This window comes from Saccopteryx leptura, chromosome 13, assembly GCF_036850995.1.
Source record: "Saccopteryx leptura isolate mSacLep1 chromosome 13, mSacLep1_pri_phased_curated, whole genome shotgun sequence".
Taxonomy (NCBI): Eukaryota; Metazoa; Chordata; class Mammalia; order Chiroptera; family Emballonuridae; genus Saccopteryx; species Saccopteryx leptura.
In genome coordinates this window covers 12,053,404-12,078,562 of record NC_089515.1, presented here as the reverse complement: position 1 = coordinate 12,078,562, position 25,159 = coordinate 12,053,404, and the positions used below count along the sequence as shown (strand labels likewise).

Genomic DNA, 25,159 nt, shown 5'->3' with positions numbered 1-25,159 from the left:
ATCTTTATGTCGACCCGTAATAGTCTTTGCCAAAAGAGTAGTTCATTTCTTTCTGAGTGAAATTCAGTGACAGAAGCAGTTCTTTAGAAGACAGAGGAAGAAATTTTCAGAGCGTCGGAATGTACTGACCAAGACAGGCAGATTCCTTAGGAGAAAAGACAAGCCTGGCTTTCCTTCAGCCGTGGACGTTTACTGTGTGGATTGCTATTTATACCCTGAGACGTAGAGTGAGGTGCACGGAAACCTGGATGCATTTCTAAGGATTGTTGGCAACATCGAGCTGAGTGCTAACAGCCCTCCTTTTTCGCTGACCTGGCATTTCTATTTCCAAATGGGAAGATTTAAGCTTGTGGCCACTCGGCGGAGGACGCCCGCTGGACATTTGTGCCGAGTCACTTTGGAGCATATCAGCCTCCCTGTGTCCAGCTGATCTGTGTTGCAGGCTGTTCCAGGGCTGATCTCTGGGTTCAGTCAGCCCTGGTCACAGGAGCACAGGTAACTTTACTACCGCTAAGGCTTGTGGGGACCAGCCTGGCAGAGCAGGCCTATTATGTTGTTTGGATGTTTTTTTCTCTGCCTAGCATTCCTCTCTTTTGGTAACTTCCCTGTCTAGGTTGTGTTCTCAGGGTTCTCACATCCAGGCTCCAGCCCCTCCCTTCAGGGATAGGTATGTGATCCATGTGTGGCCGATTGATAGTACCCAATTCCTTTTGATCCCGAGTGTTCGAGAGAGGGTAGATAGACATGGGAGTCATCAGAGCCCATCAGAATCCAAGCCCAAAGATAATTATACAGACTATAGGAAGGAGACTATAGTCTTCCTTCTCCTGCTGGGGAGGCTAACCTTGGGAGAACCTGGTTCTGGAGTGGTCCATTAGAAAGTGCTTGTGCAGTAAGCTAAACAGAATCAAGCAAAGATGAAAGTGAATGGAGAGATGGTTCTTGAGATGGTGAGTCCCTGGTTCAAGTGCTGCAGGCGCTGTTTTCTGTTGCTCTTCTTGTGTCCTCTGAGCCTCCCCTCTGCCCTTCCCAGCTATGTGAACCAGTCCATTCCCTTCCTGCTGTATAGAAGGCTTAGACTGTGTTTCTGTCATTTGCTTCCAAAGGAGGCCAACTAATATGAGGGGCTTTGGCAGGAAGAACCTGATGGGACCCCTGCCACAGGCAAGAGAGGATTTAGAACCCATTCCTGCAAATCAATGTCAGTTTCCTCAAAGGGGTCTTTGGAGGGCCTGGCCTGGAATATCCCAAAATGGAAGTAAGAGTTTGACTCCTGAGTGTTCCTCATGGAAATCAGATTCTATTATTTCCTATTCTCTTCCCTCTTAAAACATGTCGATGGCTTCCCATGGCCATGAAGATGGAGGGCAGAGTCCTCAACAGGCCTGCAAGGCCTGACCTCTGGTCTGGATCAGGGGTCTGCAGGTTTTTTCTGTTAGGGGCAGAGAGTAAATATTTTAGGCTTTGTGGGCTATAGGGTCTCTACCTTAACCACTCAACTCTGCTATTGTAGCCAAAAGCAGCCAGAGCCAATAAAACAAATGAATGTGGCTGTGCTCCAATAAAACTTTATTGACAAAAATAGGCAGTGGGCCATAATTTGCCCACTTTTTGGTCTGGAACATCTAGAACCTTACCTTCCATACATATATCCAGCCTCACAGACCTCCAGTCAGAATCTTCATGCTCTAACCCACAAACTCCCTCCCCTCACAGAGCTCTCAGTGTGACCTACACGTCTGAACCTGTGTATGCTTAACCCCTAGTCCACTCCTGGTGCACTCTGTCTACCTCTCCTTCATGGTATTTGTGTCATAGTTGTAATTTCCAGTGTTTCATGTTGATTTGCTCTCTTCCCGCTAGATAATAATTTCCATATGTACAAGGCCCTGTCTGTTGTGTTCAGTGTCTAGTGTAGCACTTAGTGCATTGTAGTAGTGTAATATATATATTGAATATATATATAATATATATATGTAATATATATAATATATATATGTAATATATATATATATGGAAGGAAGAAAGAAGGAATTGGTCCTCTGAATCTGCCTGTCAAATCACTGAGCATTTAAGAGCAAAACAATAAATGGGTATTTTTCTTATCTGCCCATTGTTGAAATCAGTAGAACACAAAGATGTGGTGACGCTGGCAGCCCTTCTTGTCCATTCAGACATTTGGCAGCCTTTGGTGCTGGAGGATGTTCCCTGGAGGTGACAGCAGATCTCTGGCTTGACGGTGCAGTTGTTGGGGACTTTTGTGTAGCCCTTTCTCCCAATACCCTGACATTCCCACCTTGCCTTTGGTATGTCCATGTTCTCTGTGAGGGATGCCAGTCAAGGTCAGCTCTCCCAGAATACCCTTTCCCAAAGCTACTCAGACATCCTGGAGTCAGATCCCGGCTCCAGGACTTAATGGTTATGTGACCTTGGGCAAGTCACTTGAACTCACCGAACCTCAGTTTCCTCTCTGCAAAGTGAGGATAATAAAATTACCTAGGACACAGGGTTATTTAGAGGAATTAATAAAATAATGTTTAGAAATTACTTAAAGCCTGACATACTTAGTGTTAATAAGTTAACTACTGATAGCTAAATTTTGGAAAAAAGAACAATCTATCTAAGTGAAGCAATTGGGCCCACCCTTAAAAAATGTAGGCTCAAGGCTAGAGTACAAATGGTCTAAATCAGGGCTTGGGAACCTATGGCTTGCGAGCCAGATGTGGCTCTTTTGATGGCTGCATCTGGCTCACAAACAAATCTTTAATAAAAAATAATAATAACATTAAAAATATAAAACATTCTCATGTATTACAATCCATTCATTTCCTACCGCTCATGTTCATGGTTGCAGGTGGCTGGAGCCAATCACAGCTGTTCTCCAGGACAACACCAAATTTTTATTGGATAATGCATAAGGTACACAGGTCGTTGTATGGCTCTCACAGAATTACATTTTAAAATATGCGGTGTTCATGGCTCTCTCAGCCAAAAAGGTTCCTGACCCCTGGTCTAAATGTTTAAAAATTATAAATCACCTTGGCTGGGTTGCTCAGTGGAGAAAGCATCATCCCAGCACTCTGAGGTTGCAGGTTCGATCCCTGATCGGGGCACGTATGAGAAGCAATCAATGTGTGTACAACTAATTGGGACAAGTAAGTGGAACAACGACTTGATGCTCTTTCTCCCCCTTCCTCTCCTTCCTTCCTCAAATCAATGGAAAAAAATTAAAAAATTATAAATCAAGCTGTTAAATCAAATTTGTTTTCAATGTCCACATTGATGAATATGGCTTCATAATGGCAAAATTATTTTAAAAATTGCAAAACTATAGTTTTAGAAGACCGAAAGTTGGAAAAATATAAAAGACAACTGAATTTAATTATTATTGTACATTTGCTATTGATGGCCCAGAAATATTTGGGTGATAAAATAAAGGCATATTTTATGATTTCTATATTTTAAATAACTTATTTTTCATGCCAGAAAAAAATCACTAGTTATATAATTGCAATCAAAATGTACACAGAATTTATGTGCCATTGACAATAAGGATGTAATGGATTAAAGTTAACATGCAATTATATTCAGCGTATCATATTTGAATATATGTCCATCAAAAATGTAAGTGAAAGTAAATGCAAAACATAAGAATTGAATATTTTGGAAGAAATTTTATTTTTTAAAACAGAAAATTATAATGTCATAATAATGAATAAAAATTATAAATAAATAAAAAATTTTAAAATAAAGCTGCAGTTTTTATTTGACATTTCAAAAATGGAATTAATTCTTAATAAATATTTACAAACATAAATCTATTTACAATTCTAGTAATCATTTTTTTAACTTGGTTGCCAATGTAAATAATCAATATCACACTCCACTCATGCTATCCCTAGATTTATAGATATACTAAAGAGTAATACAAATTTTTTAGGGGAAAGCAGGAATACAGTCCCCCAGTACCACAAGCTATGCAGTCAGATTTCCGACATTTGGGGAAATGGGACAGGTCAGCACACCCAGAATGCAATGGCTGAGCCTCCCCCTGGGAAGATGATCTTGGTGATCATGGTATTGTCCCTACCAGGTAAGAATTAATTAGTATGATAGTATGGTTCTCAACTGCCCGTGTGCACTTTTTTTGTGTGTTTTAAGCTAATTATTACTTTAGAAACCACAAATGGAATACAAAAGGAAGAAAAAGATGCTCGGTGTTGGCAGGAATGATACCAAAATCTATTTGATTCATGCTATCTGAGGGGAAGGAATTGACAAGTTAATTAACCTGCCTTTTCTGTTACTAAAGTCTCCTATTACTTCAGTCCTTCCCCTCTGCCCTCTGAAATGATGTCTGTCTCAAGAAGTTGGCAGCAGCAATCTGCAACCTTCATGTCGTTGGGAGTCAGTAGCCTTGGTTTTGAGGACAAAAGGCAAAATGTGGAAGTTTTCCTGGGGCCTGAGCAGTGTTGGTCCCAAGTGCGGATGTTTAGTTTAGGATGAGGGTAAGTGATAATCCAATCATAATAATCCACATTCTTATGATACACATGAACAAAAGCATACACATGTTCTTTAGTGTGTGTGTGTGTGTGTGTGTGTGTGTGTGTGTGTGTGTGTGTGAGAGAGAGAGAGAGAGAGAGAGAGAGAGAGAGAGAGAGAGAGAGAATGTGGTGTCCTTTAGAGCAGAGACCTTTCTTCTCTGTCCAGGTCTTAGAACAATTCGTAAAGGAATTGCCTGGAAGGTTGACCGATAGGTCATTTGGGGCATTTGCAATGTAACAAAGGTTCTGCTTAACCTTCAAAGAATTCCTGGCACGAATGGGACCTTAGAAGGCAATTTTGAGCCAAGGAGGTGTACAGTGCTTCTCGCCCTCACTGTGCCTTTCTGTCTACCACACACCAGAAGAATGGAGTCCTTCAGCCACAAGTACTCATTCTGACTCTGCACTCTATATGCTTTAGCTGACCAACAGTAGCACCACAAGTAACAAAATACTTAGGGAACAAATGTTTTAATTCTTTCCTTCCTGATTGAGCAGAGTTTCAGGGAAGTACTTTGATAAGTAACTTAATAATAATAACACATCAAAATAAAACAGAACTAATGAAAGAAGGATAAGATACTGATATGCAGAAATACCAACACTATTTTTTTTAATCAGGAAAAATAACCAAAACGTATTGCTCATAAGTGCCTACTAAAAGCTTTTTAAAAATAAAAGTACTGTTACAGGAAAGTATGGGACAATCCCTCAAATAAAAAATGGAGGTAAGTATAAATTCCCACTTTACAAAGAGGAAATGGAGGCACAGAGAGGCTAGGCAACTTGCACAAGGTCGTACAGCTGTTAAGTAGCAGGGACAGGATCATCGTGTCCAGATTCTGACCTGGTGACCACCGTAGCACACCAGCTCTTTGTTCCTTCTACCAGAGGAACCAAATAATCAACAGTAGCAAAAATTCAGTAGGATCTCTGGGTGAGCACCTTCCTTCTGCTTATGCCTCAGGCTCCCCCAGAGGACGGAGATGTCTTACTCAGATTGGCAAAGAGTTAATGAGCATGTGTTCAAGTGTTAGGTTATAAGATGTTGTAAAGCCGCACTCACTGGCTGCCCTCACTGGTTGGATAAAAATCTGACCGCTGAACTTTAAAGTACCTCTTTCCTCCAATTACAAAATGTTGACTCACTTCAGCTTACTTTCAAAGTTCAATGAACTTCACAAGGTCACTACAAGTTGAAAAAATGCCAACGGGGCCTCAAGTACAGTTGATCCTTGAACAGCACAAGTTTGAACTGTGTGGGACCACTTATATGCCAATTTTTTTTTTCAATAAATACATACAGTACTGTAATCCATTCTCTTCTTTATGATTTTTTTAAATAACATTTTTGTTTCTCTGGCTTTATTGTAAGAATACAGTGTAAAATATATGTCATGTACAAAGTATGTTAATTGACTGTTTTTGTTATTGGCAAGGCTTCCCGTCAACAGTGGGCTATTAGTAGTTTTGTGAGGAGTCAGAAGTTCTACGTGGATTTTTGCCCGTGTGGCAGTCAGCACCCTTAACCCCCCTCATTGTTTCATGATCAACTCTAGTAAGATGGGGAGACATGTTGTGCTATAAAGATATCAACAGTATACATTTTGGCAATATCTTTATGATTAATAATTATGATTTTTAACAGCTTTATTGAGATGTTTTTCACATACCATAAAATTCACCATTTAAAGTGTACAGTTGATTAGATTGTAGTATATTTAGAATTGTGTTACCATGACCACAATCTAATTTTAGATCACTTTCAACACACTATAAAGAAACCCCATTCCTATCAGTAGTCACTCTCCATTGCCTCCCACTCTAGCCCTAAGCAACCACTACTCACTTTTTGTCTCTGTGTATTTGCTTAATCTAGATATTTCATATAAAAGGAATCATATAATATGTGATTTTTCTTTGTCATTACTGACTTCTTACACTTAGCATAATGCTTTCTAGGGTCATGTTATAACATGTATCATTATTTCATTTGTTGGTTTTTTTTTAATTCAGTGAGAGGAAGGGAAGCAGAGACAGACTCCCGCATGTGCCCTGACCGGGATCCAGCTGGCAAACCCACTGGGGGGTGATGCTCTGCCCATCTGGGATGTTGCTCCATTGCTCTGTTGCTCAGCAACCAATCTCTTCTTAATGCCTGAGGCAGAGACAATGGAGCCATCCTCAGCACCTGGGGCAACTCTCTCCAATTGAGCCATGACTGTAAGAGGGGAAGGGAGAGAGAGAGAAGCGAGAGGGGGAGGGATGGAGAAGCAGATGGGTGCTCTTCCTGTGTGCCCTGACCAGGAATCGAACCTGGGACATCCACACGCTGGGCTGATGATTTACCATGGAGCCAACCAGCCAGGGTTTCATCCTTTTTTATGGCCAAATAATATTACATTGTATGGATATACAATTTATTTATGTATTTATCTGTTGTTAGACATTTAGGTTTTCCCACTTTTTGGCTATGATGAATAATGCTGCTATAAACATTTGTGTACAAGTTTTTGTGTGGACATATGTTTTTATTTCTCACATGTATATATCTATGAGTATAATTATTGGGTTAGATGACAGCTCTATGTTTAACCTTTTTTTTTTTTTCCTGTATTTTTCTGAAGCCGGAAACGGGGAGAGACAGTCAGACAGACTCCCACATGCTCCCGACCAGGATCCACCCGGCACGCCCACCAGGAGGCGACACTCTGCCCACCAGGGAGTGATGCTCTGCCCCTCCGGGGTGTCGCTCTGTTGCGACCAGAGCCACTCTAGTGCCTGGGGCAGAGGCCAAGGAGCCATACCCAGCGCTCGGGCCATCTCTGCTCCAATGGAGCCTCGGCTGCGGGAGGGGAAGAGAGAGGCAGAGAGGAAGGAGAGGGGGAGGGGTGGAGAAGCAGATGGGCGCTTCTCCTGTGTGCCCTGGCCGGGAATCGAACCCGGGACTTCTGCACGCCAGGCCGACGCTCCACCACTGAGCCAACCAGCCAGGGCCTCTATGTTTAACCTTTTAAGGAACTGCTAGACTGTTTTTCAAAGCAGTTTACCATTTTACATTCCCACTAGCAGTGTATAGGGTTCCAATATCTCCATTTGTTCACCATCACTTGTCTTGATTTTAGCCACCCTAATGGGTGTATGATAGTGTCTTATTGTGGTATTGATGTGAATTTCCCTGATGTCTAATGACTTTTGTTGAATTATCTATTCAAATCCTTTGCCCATTTTTAAATTGGGCTATTTGTCTTTTATTATTAAGTTGTAAGAGGTCTTTATATTTCTGGATTCAAGTCCATTTTCAGATGCATGATTCGCAAATATTTTCTTCCATTCTGTGAATTGTCTTTTCACTATCTTGATAGTGTCCTTTGAAGCACAAAGTTTTAAAATTTTGATAAAGTCAAATTTACCTGGTTTTTATTAGCTTGCTTGTACTTTTGGTGTCATACCTAAGAAACCATTGCCTAACCCAAGGTCACACCTACGTTATCTTCTAGGAACTTTCTAGTTTTAGTTCTTACATTGAGATTTGATCCATCTTGAATTAATTTTGTGTATTGTATGAGGTAGGGGTTTAACTTCATTTGTTTTCATGTAGCTATCTAATTGCACCAGACCAATTGTTAAAGAGATTCTTCTTTTCTTCATTGAATTGTCTTGTAACCTTTTCTAAAATCAATTGACCTTAAATGTGAGAGTTCATTTCTGGATTTTCAACTCAAGGCCTCAGGGCCTTTGCATAAGCAGTTCTTTTATAATAAAGTTCCCTACTGTTCACTTCAGCAGCACATATACTAAAACTAGAAGTTCCCTTGCCTTCCTGCCAGACTGCCCCTTTATTCCTAAAGATTCTTTCTCCCCTTTCCCAGGCGTTCTGACTCACCTTCCTTGGGCCTCATTGTTCTCGGAACATACTTCTACCCATGACTCTGTCACTCCGCAGGGTACTTAAATTTGCTAGTATGCCTATCACTCCAACTAGATTGTGTTTCTTGGAGGCAGGGACTACATCTTACCTGTCCTTATCACTCCAGGTCCAGGAATTCAAAGTGTATTGAATATATAATTTGGATCTATTTGGTTTACATAAACTTTGGGAAGAAGAGCAACTAAAAGTTTAACACTATTAACCCCAGAAAGCATATCTGTGGGCATGTTTTTATACAAACTGAAGAGGAGCTTGACAATTATTGGATTCATTGAAAAGTTTTGGTTTATTAAGAGCCTTGTCAGGCTTTATACATCCATAATTACAAGAAATCCATTTGAAGACCAGAATGCATTGGTCAAATTGGCCAATGGTCACCAACGGTTCTCTTTTCCAGAACCCTATAGAAATTGACCTGGATGCTTATCCCACCCCTAGCAAATTCTGTTCTCATTTGTGCTACTTTCCTCAAACCACACTTGGGCTCATTACATCCTCTGGATCAATAGGTGGAAAATTGTGTTTACTCATGTGTTTCAGATGTTTGTACCCTCACTGTCTTACTTCCTGGCTCAGATGAAAATGTCTTTGGACTGAAGACAATTCAAGAGCTGGCTAAGAATATTGATCCCGCCCAATTTAGACGACATGCCTTTTTATAGTCATTCCCATCAGAGTGAGAGTAATCAAGACTCTAGACAAATGAGTGTGTGGTCCTTTCCACAAAATTGCTTATCTGGGCAGACCTTTCTTCCATGTTCTTCACTTACCTCAAAGGTCTCTGGGTGTGGAGTTGGGGGTGGATCCCTTTCTTAAAGAAGAGGAGCCAAATTGTCTTTGGCCAAGGACAATTTCCCACCATTGCTTTTACTATTCCATTCAGATATTCTAATGAACAAAACTGACATATATTTCCAATGTAATAAGGTTAGGAATCTTCTATTTTGAAACTGTTTCACATGTCTCAACTCTGCCAAGGATCCTTCAAAGGACTTAACTATTATTTTAAATTACAAAGCCACTATTACTTTAAATTACAAAGCCACTACAAATAGCCTTGCCTTTGTTTTCAAGTTCGAAGGTCATACCTGAATCTTGAATGAATGGCACTTAGTTTGTGAAATCAATAATTCTCTTACCCTCTATATTAGTCCTAAACTTTTTATTATTATTATTATTATTATAGCATTCTTAACTGCTCATTCTACTGTCAAAACAGCACAACTTCAGAATAGACTTTAGAGCTACAATCTACTGGAAGCAACAAAAATTAAAGGTCTACTTAGGAAACGCAGAGTTGAAGAGAAGGGGAGGAAGGGCTTCAGCTGAACTCCTCCCCCTCCTCCCGTGGGGCCAGTCTTACTCTGATGGAGTTCCTCTCACATGGAAACACCAAGAGACTCACCACTCTAAATTTTTTGTTTGTTTGTTTTTAAGTCAAATAATTTTGGGAAGCAGGTGGCTAACCTCTGATAAGCAAAGTCCTTACTGCAGACCAGGGAGCTTCTCATCTGCTCACGTGTGTTATGATTCTCAAAGAAGAACGTGGTGTATCATTTTCTCTAAAGGCATTTGACTATGAAACACTTTCTTCCCAGATCATCTCTTTTCAAGGTTACTGTTCCATGGAACATACTTTGGGAAATGCTGCCTGATGGCTTTTATAAGAGTATAACTCCTGGGTTTGCAATTGAATTCATACTTCTTTATCCATGCCTGGAAACCCTCCCCTCAAAGAATAATCACCTCTCAAGAAGGAGAATGGGAGGGATGTTGCACTGCTTAGGGCATCTATGGCTTAATTCAGGGAAGTGTTGCCATGCTATTTGGCCAGAGCTAAGCCATGTCCTCCAATATAGCTTATCAGTAATAAGGGTGGTATTTTCATTTCCATCTATTGGCATCCTGTGTCTCTCAATTTGTTCAAAACTCAGCAGATTTTTTTTCCTAGGCCTATTACAACCCCAGTGAGATCCATTAAGCTGGGGTTCCTCCAAACACATTGTGAAAACCACTGCTGTAGGTTAATGGGGGTTGGGTGGGCACCACAGAGTTGAAAGCAAAGGAAGAACAAAATCAGATGAAGAGATGATAGAGGCAGGGAGACCTGACGGAGTCCAGGAGAAAGATACTGGGGACTAGATGTAGGGCAGTGATGGTTAGGGAAGAGAGGAAGTAGTGGAGGGGGCAGATGGGTAGGCAGAACTTGATGACTGATGGCCCTAGGACAGAGGGGAGCTAAGGATGACGTGCTGGCACCTGACTTGGGTGACTGTGAATGGAGCTACATGAAGAGGAATAAAGGGGGAAGGACAGTTGTAATCTTTACCTGAGCTGTGTGTCCTTAGCGCTCCAGGGTAGAGGAAGGGAAAGACAGCATTGGTGATAGGAAGAGGGAAATGATGAGACCGGGTGAGGCTTCCTAGGATCGTGTAGAAAACCATTAAGAATGAACAAGCGCCAAGAAAAATCTTCACTTTTGGGCTGTCCTTGGAGGCTGAATTAACCGGGTAGGCCCTAAATCCAATGACAAGTGTCCTCAGAAGGGACAGAAAAGAAGACACAGAAAGAACGAAGGAGGTCATGTGAAGATGGAGGCAGAGATTAGAATGATGCAGCCACAAGCCAAGGAACGCCAGGAGTCATCAGAAGCTGGAGGAAACAAGAAAAGATTCTTCCCTGGAGACCTGGTGTGAGCATGGCCCTGCTGACACCTGGATTTCAGACTTCTGGTTTTCAGAACCTGAGATAATCTATTTTTGTTGTTCTAAGCCACCCAGTTTGTAGTAATTTGTTACAGCTGCCAGAGAAAGCATTATAATACATGAGGAACAGAAATGGGAAAGAACTCAAACTAGCTTTGACAACATGAGAGGTAGCAAGGGCATTTTCTAGAAAGACACAAGGGGGATATCATGGATTCCAAGGACAGGAAATTTAATCTGGCCTCCTAAGGGACAAGGACCAGGCTTAGAAAACTGGGAATAAGGTGGTACTGTCATCATTCATGGTCACTTGACCTCTCCCCTCTTGCCATTCTTCTGTCTCTATCTGTACGCCGGCTCTCTCTGGTTCTTCATGCATGTGGCCAACCCAGCCTGTCTTCACATTGCGTTTCAAGTGCTTAACAGGCCAACAAAGAACTCTGGAGTCTGATTCCAGATAACAGGGACAGATAGTCCCTCAGCCTTGGCAGAATCAGCTCTTGCCCAGGGGTGAAACCTTGTGTCTGGGGGCTTTAGTCGCGGGTGAGGAGGCTGCTGGCAGATATCTACCTGAATGCCAGAAATCACTTAAAGGGAAGACAGTGTCCATCTATTCACCAACTTGGCAGGTCAGGGAGAAGCTGACCTTCCTTCCAGACTTCCCTCCCAGCCCTCTACCCTTTCGTCTCCTCCAGCTCCTCTCGGGCGGAACTACATCATATTACCGAGGAGAAAGGCAGGTGAAAAGCCATCCGTTAGATTCTTTCCCTGTTCTAAACGTGAAGTTCATCTACGGGAACAAAAGCATTATTGATTTTTTTTGTCTTTTATAGTCATATAAGAGACAAAACAAACAGTAAATGCGTGCTGCTCTTGGTAAAATATTTGGCTTTCATTTTTTCTTTTTGGACTTAGATCTTCAGTATAAATAATACCCATTTATTTATTTCTTTTCAGTCTGCCTTTGAAGGACTCCCTTTGGCTCTGTGGCACAGGAGATTTCTGGAGCTTGAAGGAGGGCCTTTGGCTATGATGTCTTTGATCAGCAAAGCAAAGCCTCCAACCAAACAGAAATCCAAGCCAGGCAGGGCTCTGGCAGAACAAGAGAAACAAGTTCTGGGGCAGCGTTCCCTTCCTCAAACTGGTGTCAGTAATCAAGGAGCATTTGCTGAGTCCATACTGAGTGCTGGGCATGGGCTTAGAGCTAGGATTACTGAGGGGAATAAGTGGATACGGTGGGTCCCACGTGGAGTGTCTGGCTGTGGGACAGGTAGGCAGAAATAAAGGAAAATGATGCAGAATGAATGTGTGATTATAAGCTATAACAAAGGCCGGGGAGGAGCGGTGCCTGGCCCAGGGAGAGTGAATCAGTCAACAATTAACCCAATGGGTCAGGAGGGCTGATTTCCCCAGATCTGCAGGGTGAGGAGGGATTGAATTAGATGAAGCTGACACAGGAATGGGGAGGCAAAAGGAATATTGCATACAGATCTTCATTACGCCATCCAGGTAGGAACCCACATAATGTAAATGAGAGACATGCAGGCCCACAGAGTCGGGAAAGGATGAGATGGCAGGTGATCGCCCTCTGCTTCTTCGCTGTCTATAGATACAAGGGCTGCCTGTGGTTTTCCACCAGGTGTCTGACCCCGTGGGCATCTCCCCAGAGCCCTGTAAGAGGCTCCGGGCATCCCGCCTTGCTGAGTGCCCTCGGGGCTCTCTGGGTCAGCGTTTCCTAGTGTTTGAGGGAGCTCTCAGTCTAAAGGAGTCTAGACAGACAGAAAGTATAGATATTGCCAGAAAGAAAATTAATTATGATGAGAGGAGCTATTTGGTTTTCTTTTCTCTTGTCTCTGAAGGGAGAAGATGGGGTTCTTGGAGGCGTGGGGAGATGTTCCCTGAGATTTGCCCACCTGAGATGTGCCCATGTGAGGTCTGCCCACCCGAGGCCTGCCAGCCCTCCTAAGAAGGCCAGCTGCAAGAGTAAGTTTGTCAACCCAGGAGCAAGAATTGACATGGGGGAAGGTAGAGGCCATCAGCTGGGGTCACTTGGCTTCCCCCCCCCAGGACCCCTTCCTGGCCCTCCCCTCCCTGTGTGCCACAGGAGCCGGGTGCCCCCCTCTCTCCTGGCCCGCTTCTGAATGCTTTGCCAGCTGTCCGTCTCCCCAGCCGGTTGCTGGGTTACTCAACCAGAGGGACTGGATCTTTTTCAGCGTTTCTTGTGTGCCTACCACCTGGCATTTACATGAGAAGCATCCAATACAGATTTATTAAAGGAACGAATACATGGGGCTTATTAATTTAAACTCTGCTTTCATCCCAAACATTTTGAGGCTGAATCACGGTGCTTAGAGGCAGATGAATGAGATTAAGCGAAGGGTATATTGTTCACACTGCCTGGTACATTATTAGCAGGTGCTCAATCATGACCTATCGGATGGGTACTTGTAACTCTCTCCATGTTAATGCTCCGGTATTTATATGTAGCACAATTTCTTTCTTAATGGAATCGATCTTGTAACAAAGCAGCACTTTGGGGCAGTGTTCACAGATTCCTAAGCTAGTTATTGCAGTGAGGTGGAGAACTTCCCATTGCCATTCCTTTTGTATGTAAGACTATATATTTCTGCCCTTCAGTTAAAGATAGGATGTAGGTCTTTTTGTCCTATCCCTGACCCTTGTGGGTCAGGACAACTGGTCCCCCTGTTCTGGGTGTGTGTTCAGGAAACAAAAGCTGAATATCTTTCAGCAAAGGCAGTTGAAGTTCCTGTATCTTGTCCTTGCATAATGAGCTCTGCCAGTTAGGGCAGCACAAGGGTGGGACGGGTGGCAGCCCGCCAGCGTGGTCTGTAACCTTTGGATAAACATCAATATTTATCAGAGCTGCTTCCGCAGGCTTCCTCTGCTGCGGGAACAGGGAGACCTCCCTGCGCCTGTATACAGTTCTCTCTGTAGGAGATAAACATTTGGAGCTATTAAGGGGAAAAAAAATGTTTGTTCTCTGCTCCCCAGTTACCTAGGCTAATTTACTGCACTAGGAGGCCCCGTAATTCATTAATAATATACAAACACAAACCAAGGGAAGAAATTGCCTTGTTAATTGACTTTTGCGATGCTAATCTAAGACCTGTTGGCTTTAAACAGTACCCGGCAACTGTGCTTATACCTACCACACACTTTACAGAAAGCAGAAAGCCATCCAATGCAAATATGGAAAATCATGGCCTCTGGCCTTCGTAAACAAACCCTCACCTCCACTGGTTCTCTTTAGGAATTTAGAGGTAGAGGAGACAAGGAAAAGAGACAGGAGATGGAGGTAGATTCAGCCACCCTAGGATACAGTCAGACAGGTGTACTACAAGTGAAGGCTGGGATATGCTGGCCCACGCAGCATCATGCTGGGCTGTGCAGGGTGTTGCCAGCTCCCTAGCCCACCACAGATGGCTGCGAAGCTTGATTAGAAACAGTATCACTAGGCTTAGCTGACTGGTCCAATTAGGAGCAAAGTTCATTAGTCTAACTAAACCTTCCCCCTGACAACTCTAGGCTAGGCTTTCCCTGTGCTCTGTGATCAGTGCTTATAGAGAAGTCATGACATTCATGTCTGTTTGTTGATAATGAGCGGGGAGGCAGTAGAGATGAGTGATGAAGTTTTACAGGTCAGTCTCAGTGGTCAGATGGGCCTGGATTTGAATCCTACTCATTCTCTCACCCCCTGTGACTGCCAGTCACCTACTCCCACCAGCCTGGAGATGGACTTTCAAGTGCGTGAACGTAACCCAGGCATGAGCATCCTCATCACTTCCTCTGAATTTGCAGTGGGGGGGAATCACCTGGATGACAAACCTGGCTCCTCTTTAAAGAAGCCACACCCCAGGGCACAGGGAGCCACGCCCCCGGGGCACGGGGAGCCACACCCCCAGAGGGCATGGGGAGCCACGCCCCCGGGGCACGGGGAGCCTTTTGGATTTCACTGCAGATTTCATAAGTGAGACAAAGGGAAGGCTGCCTGCGGGTCCTCTTGATCTGTCCATTCTCCCCAACCTCCCTTTGATGCTTTGCCTCTGGGAATTTTCTTCTCCGACCTTGCCCTTTGGAGTCTTCTAATTCCTCTCATTCTTGTCTCTCTTGATTAAAAGAATAAAAGAAAGAATCTTGAAACTGTGGTACGAAACTTGAGATTCATTTTTCTAGTCTGTAAAATGGAAATGATAATAATCCCTATTCTCATAAGGTGAGAGGGAGAATTAAGTAAATGTAAACTCTAGCAGGGGTCCCCAAACTTTTTACACAGGGGGCCAGTTCACTGTCCCTCAGACCATTGGAGGGCTGCCAAATACAGTGGTCCTCTCACTGACCACCAATGAAAGAGGTGCCCCTTCCAGAAGTGCAGTGGAGGCTGAATAAATGGCCTCAGGGGGCCGCATTGCGGCCCGCAGGCCGTAGTTTGGGGACGCCTGCTCTAAAGCAATGTTTCTGCAACGTGACCTATGGAATCAGTTTAACAGTTTGCCATCAGCATTTAAAAAATAAAGTAGGATAAAATAGAATATCAAACATCAAAAGGCATTGCTTGTAATAGGGGTAAGTTTTATTTTGTGAATCTTTTCTTTCAGTTTTATATGTGGAAGCATATCAGTATAAAATGGATTTTTTTTTTTACTGTCAATTAGGGTAAAAAAAATAAATCTTTGAAGTATTTGTCATCAAATTCACCTTCAGTCTTGAGCTGGAGATCTCTGGGAGTCAGGGAGACACAAAACCCTAATGTTAAAAGACAAAAGACCTCCCATCCAGCCCCCAGCAGGTGGCTATGATGTCACACAAAAGGCACATTCTAGCAGCCCAGGAGCTTAATGTTTTTGTTAAGCTCAGACAGCATTTATAAAAATTTTTGAATTCATTGCCATCATCTGGAGAGCAGGAGAGAGGACATAAAAATCTAGATTTTCGCCTCTCTGGAGAATTTGGAAGAGCCGGCCACCCCAGGCATCTTTCCTGCAGCCACTGTCCCACCTGTGTCCTCATCTGTCTCCTGCCCAGTTCAGGAAGCACTGAAGGCTACCGCTTGACCTGGAGTCCTTCTCACCTAAGGCTCCATATTTGTTCTAAAGAATCACAAAGCTAGAGGGTTCCTTTGGTCCAAACCCTCATTTGTGGATGGAGGATAGGGGCCTGGGGAGGAGGTGACTCACGAGGTCACAGGGGTCACAAGTGATACAGACAGAAAAGCACCCAGCTCTCCGGAGCCCTCCGGGGTCAGTGCTTCTGACCTCATAAAGGCTGAGACTTTCTTATGAGATGTGTTTGATTCACCTCAAAGGTCGTCAGTCCCTACTCTTTCCCTGCCAAGGCAAATGTTTACCTTGCAAAAGTGAAATTCGATCCAGAGCGGTTCTTACTTGTCTTCTGCGGTATTTACATACCTCTGTCTTTGCCCTCCGTGACTTTTCCTTGTGGCCTTCTGTGGCCACAGCTGCTTTGAGCCTGGCTTCTGCTGGCGGAAGACATCTGAGCAAAGGGACTCACCTCCGTGGGCGTTTGGGAAAGACACGACCCCCAATGTTGTCTGGCTCCTCGCTTCACCCTGTTGTAGTTGAAAGACAGAGAAAACCAGTTTGGTGTGCAGTTCTTGTCGAGCGCGGTCACAGGCAACGGCACATTAGCAGGCTGACATACGCGTAATCCCCCGAGCACCCAGGAGCAAAGGCGCAGGCTGGCCCTGACCGGGCCATTCTCAGAGGGGGGAGCCACCCTGTGCCAGGCCCAGGCCCAGGAACTTCACAAATATTTTGGTAGTTTTAAATTTTTTTAAATTTGTTTTGCGTAATAAAAATAGTCTAACATGCACAAAAGTAGAAAGAATAGTCTATGACCCTCCATACACCTATCATTCAACATTTATCAAGATTTTGCTATGTATGCTTCCAAACCCTCCCTTTTAGCTTTTATTTTGGCATGTAATTTATGTACAGTAAAATGCATAGATCTTAAATGTCAAGTTAGATAAGTTTTTAAACTTTTACTATTTTAAAATAAGTCTATACAGAAATTGCAAAAAGAAAAAAGGAAAATATCCATATACTCTTCAGTGAGATTCACCACATACTCACAAATTGCCACATTTGCTTTATCATGCATTAATTACACACATACATATAACACATTATAATTATTTTTCTGAAGCATCCTTTGCTGATAAGTTTTGCCAAATATTTATGCCCATGTAAACTTCACTGAAATTGAGTTGTAGAACATTCAGTTCCCCAGAAAGTTCCCTGGTGCCCTTCACCACGTCTTATTTTTTTATTTCTTTTCATTCATTTCACTTCATTTTCATTTCAGTTTTCATTCTTAGTTTTTTCACCATGGATCAGTTTTGTCTATTCTTGAACCTGATGTAAATGAAATCATCCCCACTTTATTTCTGCTTAATTATTTTAAAGCAAACCCCAGATCTCAGGTTATTACATCTTTACATACTTTGTAAATATCTCTAAAAGTTATGGACTTTCTTTTTTGTTTATTTATAAAATTGCAACCCCAGCGGGATTATATGAAACTAGAAAGCCCGGCGGTCATATGAAATGACCGCTGTTCTAGATATTATAAATTGTAATTAAAATGATTTGTGCAAAGGTGTCTGCTAATTCAAACTGAATTACCCAGGGCAGGCAGTGAGGACGCCCCTTTGCTTAGTGCCCCACGTCTTGAAATAATTCCCCCATTTCATTAAGTAAGGTCTCAGGAACTCTTTTATTCCATTCTAAACGTGCCGAACTGGCTTCTGAGGGATCAAGTATATATAATTGAGCAAACTTTCTTTTCCCGTCAGAAGGATGCAAAGTTCCAGTTTGATGGTAAACTTGACCATGAAGTCGAAAACAATAAAGTCCTGGTCCAGGCAAGTCAATTGGTTTGTTTCCCATGGACGCAAAAGCAAATGAACTATTAATGGATCGAATGCTATCCATGTACTGTTTGCTATTTGGATGCTGATTAGTCAATAATTTATTCAAGAGTGGTGGATAATTCTCAATTAGTGGAACTACAATGTTTCCGTACTTGCAACATTGAGAAAATCCTTTCTTGCCACGGTCAAATCGATTAGTTTCTAACTTGAAGTTTAAGGACTGACAGTGTTCACATTTAATATTCATGTCACCAGAGGAGTGCTCAAAAATTAAAGTTTCTCCGTTTGAAACTGTTTTAATCCTTTTTGCGTTTCGGTCAGCATTACTCTGTCGTTTTTTTGCATTTCTCTCCTGCCTTTGTTCAAGGGACTCATTTTGTCGAGACAGGCTTTTTTGTCTTGCATCTGAGGCAAGCCTTGTTTCTCTATGCTCATCAGTCTCATTTTGCCGAGAAAGACGCATTTGCTCTGCGACTGAAGCAAGCCTTGTCTTTCTCTGCTCAGTGGTTTCTTTTTGTCGAGAAAGCCGTTTTTGTGCAGCTTTAGCTCCTTTTCTCTCCTCTTTAGTGCTGTATTTTCTAGGAGGCATTCTTAAAAGAAATTACGTTAAGACGTAGTTTTTATGTAAAACAGATGATTGCCAATGCAAACAAATGTTCACCTTCCCCCTGACACGCTCAATTTGCGTTCAGCCTTAAATTGTTTCAAAAGCAGATGATTGCCAATGCAAATAAATGTTCACCTTCCCCCTGACCCGCTCAATTTGCATTCAGCCGTGGCAACTTCACCCCATTGGCTAGTATAGTTATGCAAGCAAGCTATTGGCGACAAACAGACACTTAAGCTGCATATAATAAAGATGTCTTCATAACAAGCTACCATGATTATCTCCATTTTCCAGGTGAACACACACTTGCCCAAAATCGCCCTGCAAGTAGCTGGTGGTGCAGGCAGCCTTCCTTCAGGGCCTGTCCCTTTACTTCTTAGTCTCTGCCCTTGACCCTAGTGGGGTCCCAGCGGAGCTGTCTGTTGTCTGTGGGGAACAGGAAAGCCTGGCCCCTCCTTAGACCCTTTTAAAAAATTATTTATTTATTTATTTATTTATTTTGTGGCAGAGACAGAGAGAGTCAGAGAGAGGGACAGATAGGAAGGGAGAGAGATGAGAAACATCAATTCTTCATTGCGGCTCCTTAGTTGTTCATTGATTGCTTTCTCATATGTGCCTTGACTGGGGGGGCTACAGCAGACCAAATGACTCCTTGCTCAAGCCAGCGACCTGGGCTCAAGCTGGTGAGTCTTGCTCAAACCAGATGAGCCCGCATTCAAGCTGGCGACCTCGAGGTCTCGAACCTGGGTCTTCCACATCCCAGTCTGATGCTCTATCCACTGCGCCACTGCCTAGTCAGGCCTTAGACCCTTTCTTGCTGGGCCTCCACAGTACACAACAGTCCCCAAATGCACCCCTGCCCACAGACAGACTCATTCACACCAGCTTGTTCTACGAAGGCTGCTTGCTGCCTCTGGCTGCCTCTCTTTAAAGACAGAAGAAAGGGGGGAAATAAATAAATGAGGTAAAGACCGAAGAAAGAGAACACTCAGCCCCCAGTGGCTGGACAGCTGGCCAGACCGGACATGTTTGTGTTTGAAGGCTGCTGAGACCTTCCCGGTCACCAGGATCGAGACCTCAGAAAGGTGCTGAGGAAAGTTAAGTAATCAAAATGTAGACAAGACACATGCCTTTAAAATTTTAGATCATATCTGCAAATGAGTTTTAAAAATACACAAACCCAGATCTATTAAAAAGAACACAAAAAAAACCCCCAAAAAGAACAAACCCACAGCAATCTGTTCTTCCAGAAGACAATTAGGTAGAAACAAATCTAAAAAACTATTCCCCGTATCCCTGAAACCGAGCACAAAACCCACCAGGAACAAATCCCTCACTGTAAGCCAGCATCAACTTCTAATCAGGATTTTATTCAGTCTTGTAAATTGCAGGGTCCACATAGCAACTAGATAAGTTAAACACCTAGATGTATTATCCACAAATCAAACCTTATACTCTTCCCAGAGGACATACTTGTTTGGTAAAAATATACTTATTGTTGGTTTCTAAAACAGAGTTGGATAGAGCTATTTAAATGAAAATGGATTTTCAGCAAAAGTATGTTTCCCAATTACTTAGAAATAGAAACCTCCTCACTTCTCCACCACTAGATTCTCTGTTCTCCACATGATGGGCCAGTTGAATATTATAAGGGTTTAAAGCTGTGTTTCCTTTTTAGGCAGAGAGATCAAAAGACGGACCTCATGGACCTGGTGATGGGGGCCTGGGGGCTGGGGGACTGCGAAGAAATGGTTGAGGCTCCAGCATCCCTCCTTCCCTCCTTCCCAATAAGCCGTCTGGCTGCTTTGTAAACTGCTTTATGCAATAAACTTATGTATAAGATTGCCGAGGATATCTGCTGGCCTCATTGGTCTTTCTCTTTCTTAGAAATTTCACACAAGGGTGTGCAATTCCTTGGATTTTCAGTATCCTGCAGTCGGGGAATTATAATTTGATGCCCATGAACTTGTCACCATGGTGCTGTTTCCTTCCCTTCCTCAACCTCCTCCCCATGAATTCCTGGTATCCTAAGAAGGAAAGTGTGACTTATTATGGGAACCAGCAATGCATGGAGCCTTGAGAGGCCTTTAAAAGTTCTTTATTTCGTCCTTTTCCTCCTCCTTCTTGTCATTATTATTATTATAAAGATCCACGCTCATTGAAAAATTAGTAAAACAGAAAAGTAGGATGAAGACAACAAAAGCCTTCATCATCTATTGCTTAGAGACAAGAAGATATACTCTTGTGTTAAACATTGTAAAATGCATCAACACAGCTTGGATTATATAGTATTCACCACTTTGTACCCTACTTTTTCACAGACTTTTTTCTTTTCTTTTTTTTTTACAGGGACAGAGAGAGAGAGTCAGAGAGAGGGATAGATAGGGACAGACAGACAGGAATGGAGAGAGATGAGAAGCATCAATCATCAGTTTCTCGTTGCGACACCTTAGTTGTTCATTGATTGCTTTCTCATATGTGCCTTGACTGCGGGCTTTCAGCAGACGGAGTGATCCCTTGCTTGAGCCAGCGACCTTAGGTCCAAGCTCGTGAGCTTTTTGCTCAAGCCAGATGAGCCCGCGCTCAAGCTGGCAACCTCAGGGTCTCGAACCTGGGTCCTCTGCATCCCAGTCTGATGCTCTATCCAGTGCGCCACCGCCTGGTCAGGCCACAGACTTTTTTCAATGCAAGCATTTTTGCTGACTGTGTAAGATTCCATTACAGGGATGTACCAAGATTTCCATACAAGAGGGGGTTGGCAGGAGGGTTTGCCTTTCTATGAAAATTGCTTAAAACTCTTCCTAACCTTTCACTGGGGAACACACTTCTCTGGCGTATATCAAGGAGTGTGTCATTTTGCACACAGCCCGTGCTCGCAATGATGGAGCAGTCGGTCACAAAGAAGCTCAGCGGCCTGACCAAGCAGTGGCGCAGTGGATAGAGCATCAGACTGGGATGCGGAGGACCCAGGTTCGAGACCTCGAGGTCGCCAGCTCGAGCATGGGCTCATCTGGTTGAGCAAAGCTCACCAGTTTGGACTCAAGATCACTGGCTCGAGCAAGGGGTTACTCGATCTGCTGTAGCCCCATGGTCAAGGCACATAGAGAAAGCAATCAATGAACAACTAAAGTGCCACAACAAAAAAACTGACCATTGATGCTTCTCATCTCTCTACCTTCCTGTCTGTCTGTTTCTATCTATCCCTCTCTCTGACTCTCTGTCTCTAAAAAAAAAAGAAGCTCAGTGAAGAATGGACTTCACTAAAGACTGTCCCTGTGGAGCATGGCAGGGCTGGGGTCTGTCACCCCAAAGAGCGCTCTTGTGTCCTCGTTAGTGGAGCTGGGGCACCTCTGTGTCTCGGTAATAAATCACTTCCTTGGAGCAGTTTCAGGAGAGCCTACTGCCCTCTCATCTCATTAATCATATTTGTGCTTCAGGCTCTTGAAACCTTTCCAGAACCTTTATTATTCTCACCAAAGGACCCAGAAAAAGGCCCCCTTTTCTTCCCGCAGCACCGGAAGCTGTGCTCTAACACACAGCACTAAAGGATGTAATATCCAGAAGGAATGACCGAAATATTTGTTGGATGCCATCTCTGCACCGGACATGAAGAAAGCGAGACTCAGAGAGAGCTTGAATTACATGCTCAAGGCCACCAGGTAGGACGGGCAGAACTGGATTGGAACCCTCCTCCCTGCGTTGAACCCTGTGTCCTGCACCCCAGCCTCTTGGCGTTAACCTCAGCAGCATGGCTCCCTTGCTTTGTCCATCAGGGATCTCTTCCTCCACCCTCACGGTGATCCTGTCTTCATGAAAGGCAAGGAGGATCTTTATCTGCCCGCCCCTGACTGGTGGAGCCGGCAACGCCCCTTCCCAGACCTCAGCGCCAAAGGCAGAGAAGCACCCTTCGCCCCAGCCCTCAAGAGAACTCGTGAGCCCCTCCCCCAACCCCCCCCCCCCCCCCAACCTGACAGCGTTCAGGGGAAGGAAGGAGGAAGAACTCTCCCAGGACGGGGTCTTTTTATTTCGTTTCATTTCACAAACACAATGAGAAAAAATCCTGCTAATAGGATTGCCAATTCAGCAGGCCTTGGCAAGCAGTTCCAAGTACACAGAGAGCTTCCTGGTACACCTTGAGATTGATAACAGGTCAGGAACCACGACAGGCGACCAGAAATCAATCAGGAGAGTTGCTTTTACTGAAGGGAGACAGAATGTATGTGTGGGGGTGGGGGTGGGGGGGATGGGGGCGGTAGGAGAACAAGCGTGAGGCTGCAGCCATGATCAGCTCCTGTTGATCTTGTGTCTGTTTTTCTTGGGGCCCCACAGGCCCAGGAGCAGAGGGAGCAGCCACGTGGTTCTCTGGGCTGTCCCAGTGCTTGCTGCTCTGACCTCACCAGCTCCTCCTCCTGGTGCTGACGCCCACGGCTTGGGAGGAGGGGCTTCTCTGGTCCTGGGAGGGCAAACCCTCTGTGGTCCCGAGCCCTGCCCGCTGCCAGGCCTTTCTGGGAAGGCCCAGAACCTGTGGGCCCGCAGCTCTAACTTGGGGCCGAGGGACCACAGCCAGTCTTTAAACTGCTATCTACCATCTCCTGGGTTGGGCGGATCTCGCGAGCATCCTTTGCACATTGTCCTTCCCGGGGCTTCTTATCTCTCATCCCATCAGGCAGGTGACCATTAGGTACGGGGAGCTGGTGAGGGAGCTGCCGGGACCCACGAAGGGTGCTAGGTGCCAGAGAAGCGCGGCGCGGGCTCCACCCAGCACTGCAAGGCAGGCCGGTCATCTCCTCCCATGGGTCACAGGCCACAGAGGCCCCTCCTCAGAGGCCGGGTTTATTCTCCAGCCCCAGCAGGCTGTATGTGCCTGGTTTCCCGCTTGTGTGAGCAGAGAGCAGAGGGACGCTCGGATGGGCACGGAGAATTGGGACTGTAGGAAATGGCCATCCCAGAGCCACAACTGGACAGGACTCGGCAGGGACTTGAGAGGTCGATCAGCCCATTTCTGTCTTACCACTTGATAATGCCGAAGGTGGGAGTCTGGTTTTGTGTTCATTTATGAAGAACGTGAAAGCGATCGAACGGGCAACATGGAAATCAAAATGATCAGGCCCCGAACTGTCACAGATACGGATCAGGTGTGTTCAGTGGACAGTGGTGAGTGGGGCAGAAATGCCCACCCCGAGCTGGTGTCCTTTACTTCGCTCCTTTGGCATTTCTTTGCTATGGAGAGTGTCTTGGAACTCGTCCAGGTCAGGGCTGAGCTGGCAACAGCTTTCTCTTGGACAGTTGGGCTCCATTCAGTCCAGGGCCCAACATGTTGACATTTCCAGCTGCTGACATGTGTTTTTTTTTAAAAAAGACTTTCATAATTAGGCTTTTAAATTCTTTTTCTGTCATGAGTGCATCATTTAATTCCAATAGGACTGGGAGTGGAGAAGTTGTGTGGGTCACCCCAGGTCACTATGCTCCTTACAAACCAATCAGGCCTTCCTTTAAGTCCTGGTTTGGTTGCTCCACCCTTTGGCCTCTCAGCTTGTCCAGTGAGTCTCTGTCCACAAATGACAACAGACGTTGCACTGCAAGCTGTTTTATGGGAGCTCTTCAGCACCTGTTATCACTGAGCTGCCCGACAGCCATGAGATGTCGTGGACAATTTCATTAGGACTTCTCAGCATCCTTCACTCTCTCTCCCAGCTTGGCTCCCCTTTTCCAAGGAACCATGCCTTCGTTATTCCAATGAATTGGGTCCAGGGCCATAGCCGTAGACCCTGCCTCCCACCAAAAATATATCAAATCCAACAAAAACAGGGCCCTTTGTGGCACCTCAGTGCTCTGGCTGCAGTGTTTGTTTCAAGGATGTATGTGTGACCCCAGCTGGGCTAATCCGCGTTGATCTCAGGGATTTTGTACTTTGAGCTGGAGGGATGACCCTTTTCCTCTCGGGTAATCACTGTGCACACATGAGACCAGAGCTGAGCGCAGACAGTGCTCCGGCCTCGTGGAGAAAGCAGTTGGAGAATGATGCCAGCCAGAGGCCAAGGAGGGGGAGAATCCTGAACTGTTGGAGGCCTTCATTTTGATTCACCCTGCTCTTCCTGCCAATATGATTCCCCTTTTCTTCTAAGCCAGTTTGAGTTATCTTTCTAGGACATCCAGTCAGAGAGCTCTCAGTGAGAGGCCAGCAGGAGCGATTTCTGGGGCAGCGACTGGGACAGTGGTGGAGGTGGCAGATAGGCTGCTTTGAGAGGCTGTTAAAGAAAATGCCCCAGTAGATGGTATGCAAAAAAAGGATCTACCTCTGTATGGTACAAATGACAAAAAAGAACCCTCCAACTTAAACTGGTTTAGACAATAGAGTTTATAGCTAATGTATAAATAATTCAGAAGTCTAGAGAAAAGTCCTCCTTCAGGTGATGCTTGATCCAGGCTCTAATGATGTCCCTGAAGTCATTTTTA

At 44.3% G+C, this 25,159-nt stretch overlaps 1 long non-coding RNA gene and 1 other non-coding gene across 3 annotated transcripts; one reads left to right on the top strand and one right to left on the bottom strand.

Annotated features, from left to right (window-relative positions):
• The first annotated feature begins 842 nt into the window (after positions 1-842).
• LOC136384775 (uncharacterized) lies at positions 843-22,574 on the top strand. 2 transcript variants are annotated; one of them, XR_010747652.1, is made up of 3 exons: positions 843-1,258; positions 13,043-13,166; positions 22,216-22,574. It is a non-coding gene; the product is annotated as an uncharacterized lncRNA (long non-coding RNA). The 2 variants fall into 2 exon arrangements; XR_010747653.1 differs by lacking the exon at positions 22,216-22,574 and adding an exon at positions 18,019-18,087.
• LOC136385199 (U1 spliceosomal RNA) lies at positions 3,938-4,101 on the bottom strand. The gene has a single exon (XR_010747797.1). It is a non-coding gene; the product is annotated as a U1 spliceosomal RNA (small nuclear RNA).
• Positions 22,575-25,159: the final 2,585 nt, after the last annotated feature.